Source organism: Echiichthys vipera (genome assembly GCF_963691815.1).
Source record: "Echiichthys vipera genome assembly, chromosome: 10".
In the NCBI taxonomy this organism is placed as follows: Eukaryota; Metazoa; Chordata; class Actinopteri; order Perciformes; family Trachinidae; genus Echiichthys; species Echiichthys vipera.
This window is the reverse complement of record NC_139835.1, coordinates 19,956,570-19,969,522: the sequence shown is the minus strand read 5'-3', so window position 1 is coordinate 19,969,522 and position 12,953 is coordinate 19,956,570.

The window sequence follows — 12,953 nt, the reverse complement described above, 5'->3', positions numbered from 1 at the left end:
AGCTAGATAATAAGCTGGTTAGCTTAGCTTAGGACAAAAGCTGGAAACATGAGTAAGCAGTAGCCTGGATCTTTATTTAATAACAGTTTAACAATCACAGAAGAAAGCAAGAGCATATCTATGTTCCCCAGGTCCTATATCTCCCAGCTTTATATCCTTTTAATGGCATGGTCAAATATTAAAATCACAGACCTACAGCTGATCTACTAATGTTTACTCCTTTAAACCTACACCATCAAGTTTGCATACATGTGGTAGTTTTCTTTTTTCATTGATATTTCCAAAGTGGCTGAACAGATCTGTAAAACCAGATCTGAAAAGATCAATACCACCATCACCACCACCTCCACCACCACTTATATCTGTATGGTAAGCTCCTGCTAGCAGCTAGTAAGCTTAGCTTTGCAGAACTTGACTGGACACAGGAGGAAACAGCTAGCCTGGCGTTGTACAAATTAAACAAACAAGATAAATCAGGTTAATTAAATAGTTTTGGGGCTTGCAGGTGGATTTTGTTACATTTAGACAGAGTCAGGCTAGCTGTGTCCAGTTTTTAGGACTAGGCTAAGCTACGTCGCTGTGGGATGTAGCTTCAAATTTAGTGTACAGATATAAGATTGGTATTGATCTTTTCATTTAACTCTCAGCAATAAAGTGAGTATGTTTATTTCCCAAAATGTCAAACTAACAATTACTTGAGATGTTTCACATTGAAAGTAGCTACTTCTGCAGTTTTGCTGTCTTTCTGTATTTGTAAAACTGTTATTTAAAGAGTTGGGGCTGAAAGGATTTCTTTTATGTCTGAGATAACATGTTAATGGGGTCACAGTCCCCTCCTATTGAGCTGTGTTCTTTGTGTTCCATTGGTAGGCTACATATGTTGACCTGGTCCGCATAATTGCCACATTGTATCGTCACAAGTGAAGTGACACACTTCACACAAGCTTAACCTTCAGATGAAAGTTGTGTTTAAACACACTTTACAGTGAGGTTATCGAGTCAATACTCATTTTCAACAGTCTTTGAAGTCAGTCGGAGGTATATAAAGAAGAAAAACATGTGTTTTGTAGACCAGATATGAGAGGCACTATAGATCGTCGTAGCTTATTATGGGCTTTTAAAATGTATTCTTCAAAACATGCTTTTGAATACGAGCTGTGAAATCTCAGATGGCTACTGATCCCACAGGCAACATCAGATCTTTTTGTTCTGAAGATGCTCTTCGCTGATTAATTCAAACATCAAAATAAAACTGGTGTTTTCATATGCACGAGTAAAGCCTACGACGTCACATGGGGGTTTCAAACCCCAGCGGAAGTCTTAAACTCAGAAAGAAGCCAATGTTATGTTTTATTGATTCTTCTCTTGGAGTTTGGAGACAATCAGGCGGGTGAATATTTCATTTCTCTCTTTATGTTTGGACTGAGAGCTATATCCCAGTGTTCAAGGTGTCTCTCCAGACATGTCCCACAGCAGATATAAACAAAGTTATTAGATGAGCAAGATGAGATTCAGAGGGAAAGTCAATGCTGAGAGCTTTGGAGGAGCCCTCTGACAGTACGTTCTGGCAATTCAGACTGTCATGCTTCATTGTTCTTTGGGGAAAATGGGTGTAGTTTGACTTTGAATGTTACCATAGAGCTTATGGACTAACCGGTGGTGAATCTCGTTTTGCAATTTTGTGCGTGTAAATTATAATTTATGTTTTGGGAAGAGGTAGTACACTATGGGTTTTGCATACTGAAGGCAGATCAACTTAAATATGTACAATAAGTGCAAAGCATTGTAGAAATGTAGGTCATCTTTCTCAGGCGGTGAGATTTCCTGTCTTTGTGTGTATGTTTTAAGAGGAGGCGGTGTTACGTGTGTGTGTGTGTGTGTGTGTGTGTGTGTGTGTGTGTGTGTGTGTGTGTGTGTTGCACATATGGGGGGTTGGGGGGTCATATCTGTAATTCAGTGAGACCATCATGTCTCATACAATGCAGATGGAGGAGGAGGCTGCAACATGTAGTGTTTTCTTGCCACAAGCGCTAATACGGCTGTTTCTGCGCATGCTGTTTCGCTGCGAGCAACATGGTGTTTGAGGCATGTGCTCTACAGTACTGGTTGAGGTATAATTATGTAAATTGCATTCAAAAGAAATCAGCAATGGTTCATGTGGAATGGATGTGTCAACAAGGTGTCCACGTTCACTGTGAGAATTTACTAATTAAACATGACACCCTTTCTCTCTCAACACATGGGCTCAGTGAAACACTATGGGATTAAAAAAAGTACTGTGGTGTATATGTTGTTGCTGGATGATAAATAATCTTCTTGGGGGCAAAAAATAGGCTTTCATTTTGCCATTGGAAGTGTCAAAATTTTGCCGCAGAGTTCACTACAGGGCAATTAAACGTTGTACATGTTGTTGACGTGTGTAATGAAAGTGCCTAAAACAAATCAAATAGTGTGTCTACACTGCAGCCTATGTGATGTCCTAAAACACAAACAAGGATGATTCATTACACTGGTTATTTTTCTTGCCCACTAAATGCTTGAACTCTATTTGACAGCGAGTGTAGATAAACTACTTTGCCCCAATGTCTGAAAAGCACTGTACCTGAAAAGATTAACCCAGTCCATTAGAAAACATAATTTCCCCCTTTTTGTGTGATATCTTTCCCCCAATGAAACAGTTCAGACTCTACCTTATCTATAGTGAACTTTAAAATGGAGAACAAGACAAAGGGGGGCATAGCAGAGTTAGGATCTCCTCAGCTTCGGTTGCAGATGAAACACGTGACTTTGGTGAAGTGCTGGGACAATTAATGAAGGAGAGACAAGTGCTTAGAGAGCTTGTGAATGACACTTGAGTGCTGGCAAGGAGTGAAAAAAGGACTTTTGAAGTTTTTCGTTTACTCCCTCCTCCTCTTGCGTTTGCCCAAGATGAATTGGCTTTTCAGATTTAAGAAAGTGCATGGCTGAAATACAAAGAGCGGCTCATCTATCAGCCCCTGAATAGTGAAAGAAAATCCTATGGCTGTGTGGGGGGAGGGGACTAGGGAGGGGTGTGTTGTTGGTCTCTGATTAAACCTTGGGCCTGTTTTACTCAGGGACTTGCAGCCCAAACATCAATCCTCTCTTCTTCCACTTGAAATCCTTTGAACCACTTGAGACAATTTCTTAAGCCCCCTTTTTAAAGATTTTCTTTATCAAGTGCACCAGCATATGTGTCAACGAACACTTATTGCAGCTCGGATGTTTATTGTATAAAATTGTAACCTGACAAAGACGAGCTCTTGGCATTGGTAATGGAAGTACAAAAAAAAACCATCATCCAGTTTGCACTTTCATCATTCAGATGCAAACTGTCCGTGATCCAGTGTATGAGTGAGTGAAACTGCAGATGAGACAGCAGGAATATAAAGAAGAGCATTTGAAATGTCTCTACAGTATGCAAGGATATGTCAGTCTAAACAGAATAGAGAAAATACTGATAAAATTTCAAACACCTGCCAGCCTCTTCACAAATACACACACAGAGAAAAACACAATTACACACAGAGCGGCATTATAGAAAGCTTTTAGAATGTTTCCAGGGCGTCAAGATCTTAATTTTTGATGCCGTTTTATGTGCATCCACTGTATAAATTGGCCTCCCCAGTTTTCTGAAGTGATAAGAGGTAAACACCAAAAACCAATAACTGTCAGCTGAACATTAAATCAAACTGACAAGTCTCTTAAAAGGTACGACCATGAAAAATTAACTGCAGGATTTTTGAGGAGAACTAAAATGTGCAGGTTTTTTTTTTTTCATCTATCTCATCTCCTGTGATCCACATTTTTTCACACTGTGGCTGGCTTTAGTCTGAGCTAGAATACATACAATTTGGATGACAGCCTTTATTCAATAGCAACTCAATTTGAAAACTCTTTATGCTGGACATGGTATTAAGGTTGCTTCTTTTCTTTAATTTACTATGTGACGGTTGAATATTGCTGTCTTATTCCACAGAAGCAAGTCAAAGGGGGCTAACTTGACATGGATCAGGTCGAAATGATCCCACTGACTTCCTGTTATACATTCTCTGAACATCCTTTCTCTGCAAGGCAGATTCTGTGACCCATGGGTGGAGACTTTAAAGATTGTATAGGCTCAGTCAGTCTCAGCTGTGTCCTGGGAAACGGAGAGAGAATCAAGTCAAATCCCGGCAGAGTACGAGTGACATTAAATCCTTAATAGTTATTGGTTAGATATTAAGGGATTAAAGCACCATGGGATCCTGAGACCAAATGGAAAACTATCTGTCAAATATTCTCTTCCAGATTACCATGTTACATGCTGATGTGTCTAACAGCCCTTCTGTGTGTACTATAAATCTCATCAAAATGTGCGTATATGGCAGTTCTGGAAATGCAGCCTAAAATTAGAGAAGGGAGAACTTCATTGCCCTGACACATATAGGTCTTGAGTCACTTGGCTTTGCATGGATTCCAGAGAGCAATCACACAGAGATTGAGCAAAGGTGCGGCAAACTTAAACATGTCAGCCAATTTCAGATGTGTGAAGCAACAGAGTGCTTCAGCAGCGCTGGCGGCTCATGGCCTTGGGCCTTTGGCTGTCTGAATCTGAAATTCACAGTTCAGAGCACACCCGGAGATGGAGCTGTAGAAATCCTTGATGCCCTGCACAATGAGGCCATTTCATAGTAGATCACAGCAGTCTCTTGCTGGTGTTGAAGGGAGAGGAAAAGCATTTTGACAGGCCAATGAAGAATTTATTTGAAATGTCTTGTGGTGTTGAGAAGATTTGCGTGCTCTTCAAAAAGCTACGAGGGAAATCATTGGAGGCCACACAGATACGAGTTTATACAACCGTTCCTCCAGCATGGTTAGAGTGCTTCATCAACACTTACACTAACTAGGTTAGGAATATGATTAATCCTTTATCCACAAAATCTTGTTTTCTTTCGCATGTCTAAATTGTCTGTTTGATACAACAAAACTCTTCTAACAGTGTGTTCACATAGCCTAAGCAAACCACACAGATTCCATGGTATCTAGCTGTGCACAGCAGTTTGTGTGGAAAGAAAGATGCTGAACATGAGGGAGCATCAGAAAAAGTGATTAAGGCTGACAAGAGAGTCCTCTGCTTGGTGACAGACTGTGACAGTGCTCAGGTAGGAAACAACAGTAGAGAAATCTGCCTTGAGTATTTGTAAACTATGAACTGCCAGAAGGACACTCAGCTCATTGCCCATTCGTTCCCGTTGAAGACAGAAATCTTCATTAACAGGTCAACGTGAGTGCACCAGGAATGTGTCCTATAACCTGGAAATTAGTGAGCATCTTTGCATATCTGGTTCCATTGTCTCTATGTAAGTTGGTTTATGGTTAGATGCTTAAATACGGTGGTTGACATAAACTTATGAGATTTTGAAATTAGTTTTAATGAGATAATATCTGTTGGTTTATTCTCACACTCACTCAAGTTGTCACACGTTTTAAAAAAATGCGGTTGCTAACGTGGTTAAATGAGACAGAGGTTGTCAAATGTCATTAAGCCGAACACACACAATGAGTTGGGAGCTACTGGTGGTAAAATTGTAGTCATGCAACCGTGAAGGTGGCACAGAGGAATTAGTTAGACTGCATCAGGCTATTGACTATACAGACATTACTATTATCAATTCATTGTGTTAACTGTGCAGGATGTTACGTTTGCAAGTGATTCTGTTCTTTTTGAATGACTCTTTGGTATGAACGAAGTGAACCGAGTCTTACTCTTTATCGTTCGCTCCATTGCACTTCCGCCTTTCCCCTGTGCTCCCATCAAAGAGCCAAATTTCACTAGTGCAGGAGGCAGAAAACAACGTGGATTACACCACGCCGACCGAGTCTCTGCCGATTTCAGCATTGGTCCTTACCAAAAGTTCACAGTTCTGGTCTCGGTTTTATTACGGTCTTTTTATAAATCACCCTTGTTCTTCACCATCGACGGTTTGTTTTCTTCCGGTTTTGGCTGCTGCGTGATAGAAACGTCATCAACACGCCCTTTGGCTCTATGTGAATACACCGGAGAATGAGCTATTCATAACTTTGATAACATGGGAGGTAGTGAGGAATATGTAGCAACAATTTAAAATCTGTGGGAAAACCTGGACAGCTTTGTATCTCAGTCATGGGGTATTTTATGGCAATACAACATGACATATTTGTTAATATCTTGCAAACTTAAAGCATGGGATGGCTTGTTTTTTTTTTTTATGTAGTGATTTGCTGTGCCTCGAGGACATGCAGAACTGTGGCTGCTTGGGTTGGGTGAATATCTGTGAAACAGACAGTATGTATGAGCCACAGGGCATGTAAAATGATTTACTTTCATGCTGTACTCTGTCTAACTGTCTAACTGTCACTGCTTTTTATTCACAGTCAAATGCAGATTATTATGTGCTAGATTGTTCTCTAGCTCTGTGGCTTTTTAATATTTTAAGACTGGTTGTTCTGCTGTGTTTCCTGGTCGCAGACTGCAGGTGTACTGGGGACAGTTTAGGTGTGGCACATTTACTGAGGAGAGATTTGAGGTGGGAATTTTGGTCTCATATGAGTGTTTTGATTCATTGTTGTACACTTCCTGTCTGTGTCTTCCCTTTGTTTCCTCTTTTCTTGCAGAACCTGCAGAATATCTCCTCTTCATCTAATCAATAACAACAGCTTGTAACAGACCACTGTCTGATTGTTGTATTCATTTATATATGCTTGTGTTAGATTAGATGTATTAGGCCAGGCTATGATGTTTAAATCACTACTCCTCTACCTCAATTGCTTTTATTTTATTCTATTAGCAGCCTTGTGTACTGGCATATGCCCCTAGTTTGGTCCTCAGTCTTCTCTCTACTCCAACTCACACAAACACACACACACACACACACACACACACACACACACACACACACACACACACACACACACACACACACACACACACACACACACACACACACACACACACACACACACACACACACACACACACACACACACACACACACACACACACACAAAGGTTAATTAGGCACAGGAGTGCTTCGCTGACCTGCTGGATTGCTTGTGGCTCTTTCGGAGGCTCAATGTGAGCCCTGCTGGCTATACAGCTTTAACTAGAGACACCAGCTCTGAGCAAAGATTGAGGCAGCCAATGAAATCACTCATTGCAAACATCAGATTTTCTCTGGAAATTCAAACCAAGTATTCACCACAGCACCGGGGAATTAATAGTACCCTAAAACATACAGTATACTTTTATTCTGTGATGCATGCTACTAACGAACTGAAAACTTTAGCCGGGGTCATAGGATTCAGATATGCAGTGAACTCTATCCGTTGAAGCAAAACTAGAATGAATGCATATTATGAATTCTACTATATACTTATTCCTTATTTTTTTCCTATTCTATTTCTCGTCGAGAACACTAGATGTCTGAAACAGAATTTGAATGCATTATGCATGGAAGTTGATAGCCCTTCATCTATGCTTTATATGTCCGTGCAATTGATTGTCATGTAATGGTTATTCGACCTACTCGGCATAATTGCTCTTTTAAAATGAGGGCTCTCCTCAAGGACGGATTGATAATTCACACTGGTACTGAAAGCTCCAGACTGTGGAAAAGGTTTAAATATTGAACCAGAGTTCCACTCAAATCACAAAACAGATCTTTTCTGTTTTATATTTTTTTATGCATACTTTGGTACACTGTCTCTGTATATTGTTAAATATATTTATTGGCTGGCTAGCTGTGGTCATAGTAAGTGCATTAAATAGAAAGAGTTTATAAATGATAGATTGAAGAGCAGGGAGTTGTTCAAAATTCCCTTTAATAAGGTGAACAGTATCAGCTTGTGCTCTGATTATTGTTCTCTCCCTTGAACTGATATCTTCAGGGCTCAGCTTATGGTCAAGGACAAAACGTTGTGGGATAGTCAATTCTTCGATTTGAATTAAATATTTATTCTGTTTTTGGGAGGAGGATCATTTCAATTTTGCTCCCGCCGGCTCCGCTAGTCGTTCTATTACATAACTCACAAAGGGAACGCTAACAATAGTTCATTTCCTGCTCCTGAAGCACCAATGGCGCTGAAATACCTCACACATTTCTATTGCTGTTATCCAGCAAAGATTTGTGTAAGCATGTCCAACGTTTAAAATAGAGTTTTAGAAAAACAGATCATGAATATACCTACATTTCCAGATTTGTTAAACATTGTGTTTTTGGCTCAGAATTCAACATACTAATTAGCCCCTAGGAGATCCATCTAACACTTTGTGATTTTTCTCCTGATTTTTAATCAGTCTAATTTCTCTCTCCAGCACACAGGCACGTTCAGCGCCCCACACACAAAGCCTCTGTTTGCATAATGTGCTCACTGTCTGCTCCTCTGAGACTAAGCACTGTTTGTGCATCCCTGCATCTATGTGCATCTACCGCTGTGTGCGTGTGTGTGTGTGTGTGTGTGTGTGTGTGTGTGTGTGTGTGTGTGTGTGTGTGTGTGTGTGTGTGTGTGTGTGTGTGTGTGTGTGTGTGTGTGTGTGTGTGTGTGTGTGTGTGTGTGTGTGTGTGTGTGTGTGTGTGTGTGTGTGCGTGTGCGCATGAGATTGTTCGAGTTCATTTGTATGTGTTTTGGGAAACAGGGCTCAACCCTCTCCCCTCCCCCCAATCCCCACTGCTTTTAGTCTGTTGCCCTGGCTGTGGCTCGACTAGGACTATGATTGCTCTGACAATTCAACACTGAAAAAAAAAAACACCTTCTGCCAGACTGTTTTCCCTGTTCTGTTATGGAAATGAGATTTTCCATCTCACTTCATCTTCAGTACTTAACTACCTCTTTGCTGAGAATAGGACTGTCTAGCCTGTTAACACATTTCCTCCCATATAAGTGCTCTGTTGTTCTGCAAAGCTTAGTTGAATATTGGCTTCTATGCCCTTAAAAAGAAATAACATTTTCTACAAATTGTGTAAAATGTAAACTGTCCTATTAGGCGTACGTTTATTGCTCTCTAAATCACAGTTAGCATATGTTGTATTGATGGCAGACGGCTGAATCTCCTGTTTGTATTATTCCCGCAAGTCATGTCTTATTGTCGTCGTCTTTCACTTTTCTACTCAGACATGCCACATTGTGAGTTGGCTTGTGATTCATGGTAAATATTTTCCATCCTAAAAGCACATTATGTAATTGTAGCCTTCATAATGCCCTTGTATTTATCGTGCACTCTTCAAATTGTATTTTAAAGTGCTTTACCGGATAAATGAAAAAGACAAAAGGACAAGAGAGAAAGTAAAAAAAATAGCCCCAAAACAAATAAACAAAGTGGTAAAAGCAATAAAACAATAGAATGCCTGACCATGGTCCAGGGCGATCATCAATGGCTCGAACCCTCAGATGGTTAGGACATCAGGTACACTGTCATAAATCTGCACAACCATCAGACAAACAGCACTGTTCACCAGCCTCCTAATCTAAAAGATTTACCGCTGAGTGCTTGAGTAGAGGCATGTCAGTGGTGTTATAGGTGCCTTCCTTTTCTGATGTTTTGTTGAGTTTGGCTCACAGCAGCCCAAGAAAAACAAATCCAGCTGCCTCCAATGACACTTGGCCTAGCTACCTCATTTTCTGACATGGACTTGCAGGAGGTATGACATGATGTGGATTACGCCGAGGTCAAATAGCTAGTTTGTAATTTGGTCATAAAAAAACAGGTATCTTGCCATGAATTTGTCAGTCAACTTCTGTCGGTCCTTATAAAGAGTACTCCCTGCATCTCGTCTCCCCTCTATACGTTTCCGTTGCTGTTTTCGTGTACAGAAAATCAGTCTTCTTCATTTAAATATATCATTTGTATGTTTTTCATCTAGTTCGTTGTCTTTTAAGTTATTATCTATCAAAGAGTGAGTTAAAAGTGATGATTGATCATATGACCCGCTAATAAAAGCACTTGTTGTCTTTTTTGCTGAGTATTCCAATCTGTGTGTCTGTGGCGACGTTCCCTCTCTAAATGTAAATACGCCGCCATGTTAGTGACGCTGCTGACAGCGGTTGGTCTGCTCGTCACTAACAGTTATGCTGCGTTTCATTGTAATCTGAAATCGGGAACTTCCAACTCCTGAGTCAAGCTTGTTGTATATGGATTTAAGAGGGTAACACGTAGGGGACGGACTAGAGTAGAGAGGTGAATCTGTGTCAATAAAGAAAATAATAAAGTCAACACACAGTGATGGCAAATGTGACAACATGGAGGGCTCTGAAAGAACAGGCCCAACTGCAATTACATTTTACCGCCAAAGAGGCCGCTCGAAACAAGGTATCTCAAATCTGATGGATTATGACTTTCAGTTCTCAATTACAGCTCATCTGGGTTAATGTCTATAATTTCAGGTTTGCCGTGCATTTTTGAAAGGAGTTTTTGTGTCAAGGGCTAAAAGTTGGAATGAATAGGGTTCAACTTGTGAAAAATAAAACGTAAAATTATTAGCTAAAACAAAAGAAAGCCTAAAAGTATATTTAGCAATGTGTCCTGGTTTAATGAGGAGAAACTGATAACATGCTCGCCAATTTGTACAAGCAGATGTCATTGACTTACAATACGAAATTAATTTAATACTTAAAAAATCAATTAAGATAATCTTCCCTTTACAGCAAACAAAGCATACATGGGGAAACATCACTGTGGAGCTGGAAAGAGTATTTCTTAATCTCAGATAATTAATAACGAGGCCCCCATAAAACACTCATTTGGTTTTGCTCTAGAGAATGTGGAATCTCTTCAAATGTACAACAACACTATTCTTTATCAGGCCTTGTTCTGTAAAAGCACAGAGCCCAGATTCGTTTTTTTATGAGAGCTTACAGTATTCTATTCATAGAGCCCTTTAGAAATAGCAAGCATTCATAATGGAGCTGGGATCTGATTAACCTCCTCGCTTGCCGGCACAATGGCAGGCTACCCTGAGACTCAGCCCCGTAATGGAGTCCGCTATCACCAAGCACACTCCAAACATTCTTTGCACCGCAGGACTCGACGACCAGATTGGAATCCCTTAACTCCCCTCTGCACTCGGCACACAGTAGGGAAACAAAACATCCTCTAAGCTGATGCCCCTCAACATTAATCTATCTCTCTGCTCCACTCATGCACTTGCGCACATGCACACACACACACATATTACACCCTAGGCATCTTTTTTCACTGCCTTTGTTGCAATTTTGCATTCCTAATTGTAAACCTGTATGAGTAAAGCTGTCTCTATTCTGCGTCTTCGACCATTTCCATTCTAAGAAGCTTTTGTCTTTGAATGTGTACCCTTACTATACAGTATACACAGTATGTGTCCACTCACTGTTAAATATAATAATGCAATTAAATGTAATAACTCTGAAAAGTGCTTTACACTCTTTTGGTGGAGCTTTTAAAGTGTCAGTTCTTACTGCTGTATTTTCTGAGTTGTATTGTGTTACAATATCATATTTCTCCATAAGTTGAACTTCTACAGTAATACTAATAGAGGACCATTAAGTGGAAATAGTCTACTATTGTGTTGGATTTTGTCCTTTCTTGAGGTTTTTCATACACTGTCATGACTCCTTACTTGCTTTCTTTTGCCTCTCCTATGACATGGACAATTACAGGCTTGGTGTGCTTCAAATAGTTATCTCTCACCTCAATGTTGCCATCTCCTGGCCTAACAGGATTAAGCAAGACGCTCACACAAGCCTCTCTGTTGTGGAGCAAATGGATAGCTTGTGCCAAATATGTCAGAGGGAGCGATCACACCCCTCAGAGGCCAGTTGGCCCAACAGTCCGCCCCCAGTGGCCAGCCCTGTGGAGGCTGTCGGGACCGGGCAGACTGGAGCTTGGTGAAGAGCCAGTTCCACATTTAACAGCCAGCTCCTGCCCAGCCCAAGTGTCATCTGCACCTGCAAATGGGAAACAGTTCTCACCCATCAGATAATGTCTGAGAGGAAATTGCTTCAAGGAGGCGACATCCTAGGATGGCAATATGGAGATGTGAAATATATTCAAGGAAGACGAGGAGAGGGACCTGGTCCTTGAAAAGGCACAAATTAGCATTGACATACACCTGCACACACACACACACACACACACACACACACACACACACACACACACACACACACACATACACACACACACACACACACACACACACACACACACACACACACACACACACACACACACACACACACACACACACACACACACACAGGCCCATATAAATATACTCATACACACAGGCCCATATAAATATACTCATATACACACACACACACACACACACACACACACACACACAGGCCCATATAAATATACTCATACACACACACACACACACACACACACACACACACACACACACACACACAGAGAGGAGGCTATACTTAATCTTCCCTGCTTTGAATAATATAACCGTCCAAGAGAGAATCAAATTTATTCACTGCCTGGACTACCGAGCAAATACTTATTTACCTTACCTGATATAGTAACAGCCAACATGCCATGGGAATATGGGTCGCAAGTGTGTAAATTCTCACTGCAGATGCAGCGAAACAAGGAGGGTTTTTTTTTTCCTACTGCATCTACAATGACCACTTCAGTGGTGACGTGGAAAATGAAAATCAAAGTGAAAGTTGGATAGGGATATGTCAAGTCAAATATGCTGCCTGCAATCACCACACACAGGATATCACTGGAGGTTAATGTGCAGGCCTGCTGATCTTTTGGGGCCCTCATTCATGTAGCTTAAGGCAGTGAAATTCAATATGAAGCATGAAATGTGAAGTAGTCATCATAATTGGATTGAAACCCGCAGTGGATCTTTTACCAACAGACAGTTTGAAAAGCACACACCAAGGCCACACTTCACACTTAAGATGAGCGATGAGGGAAG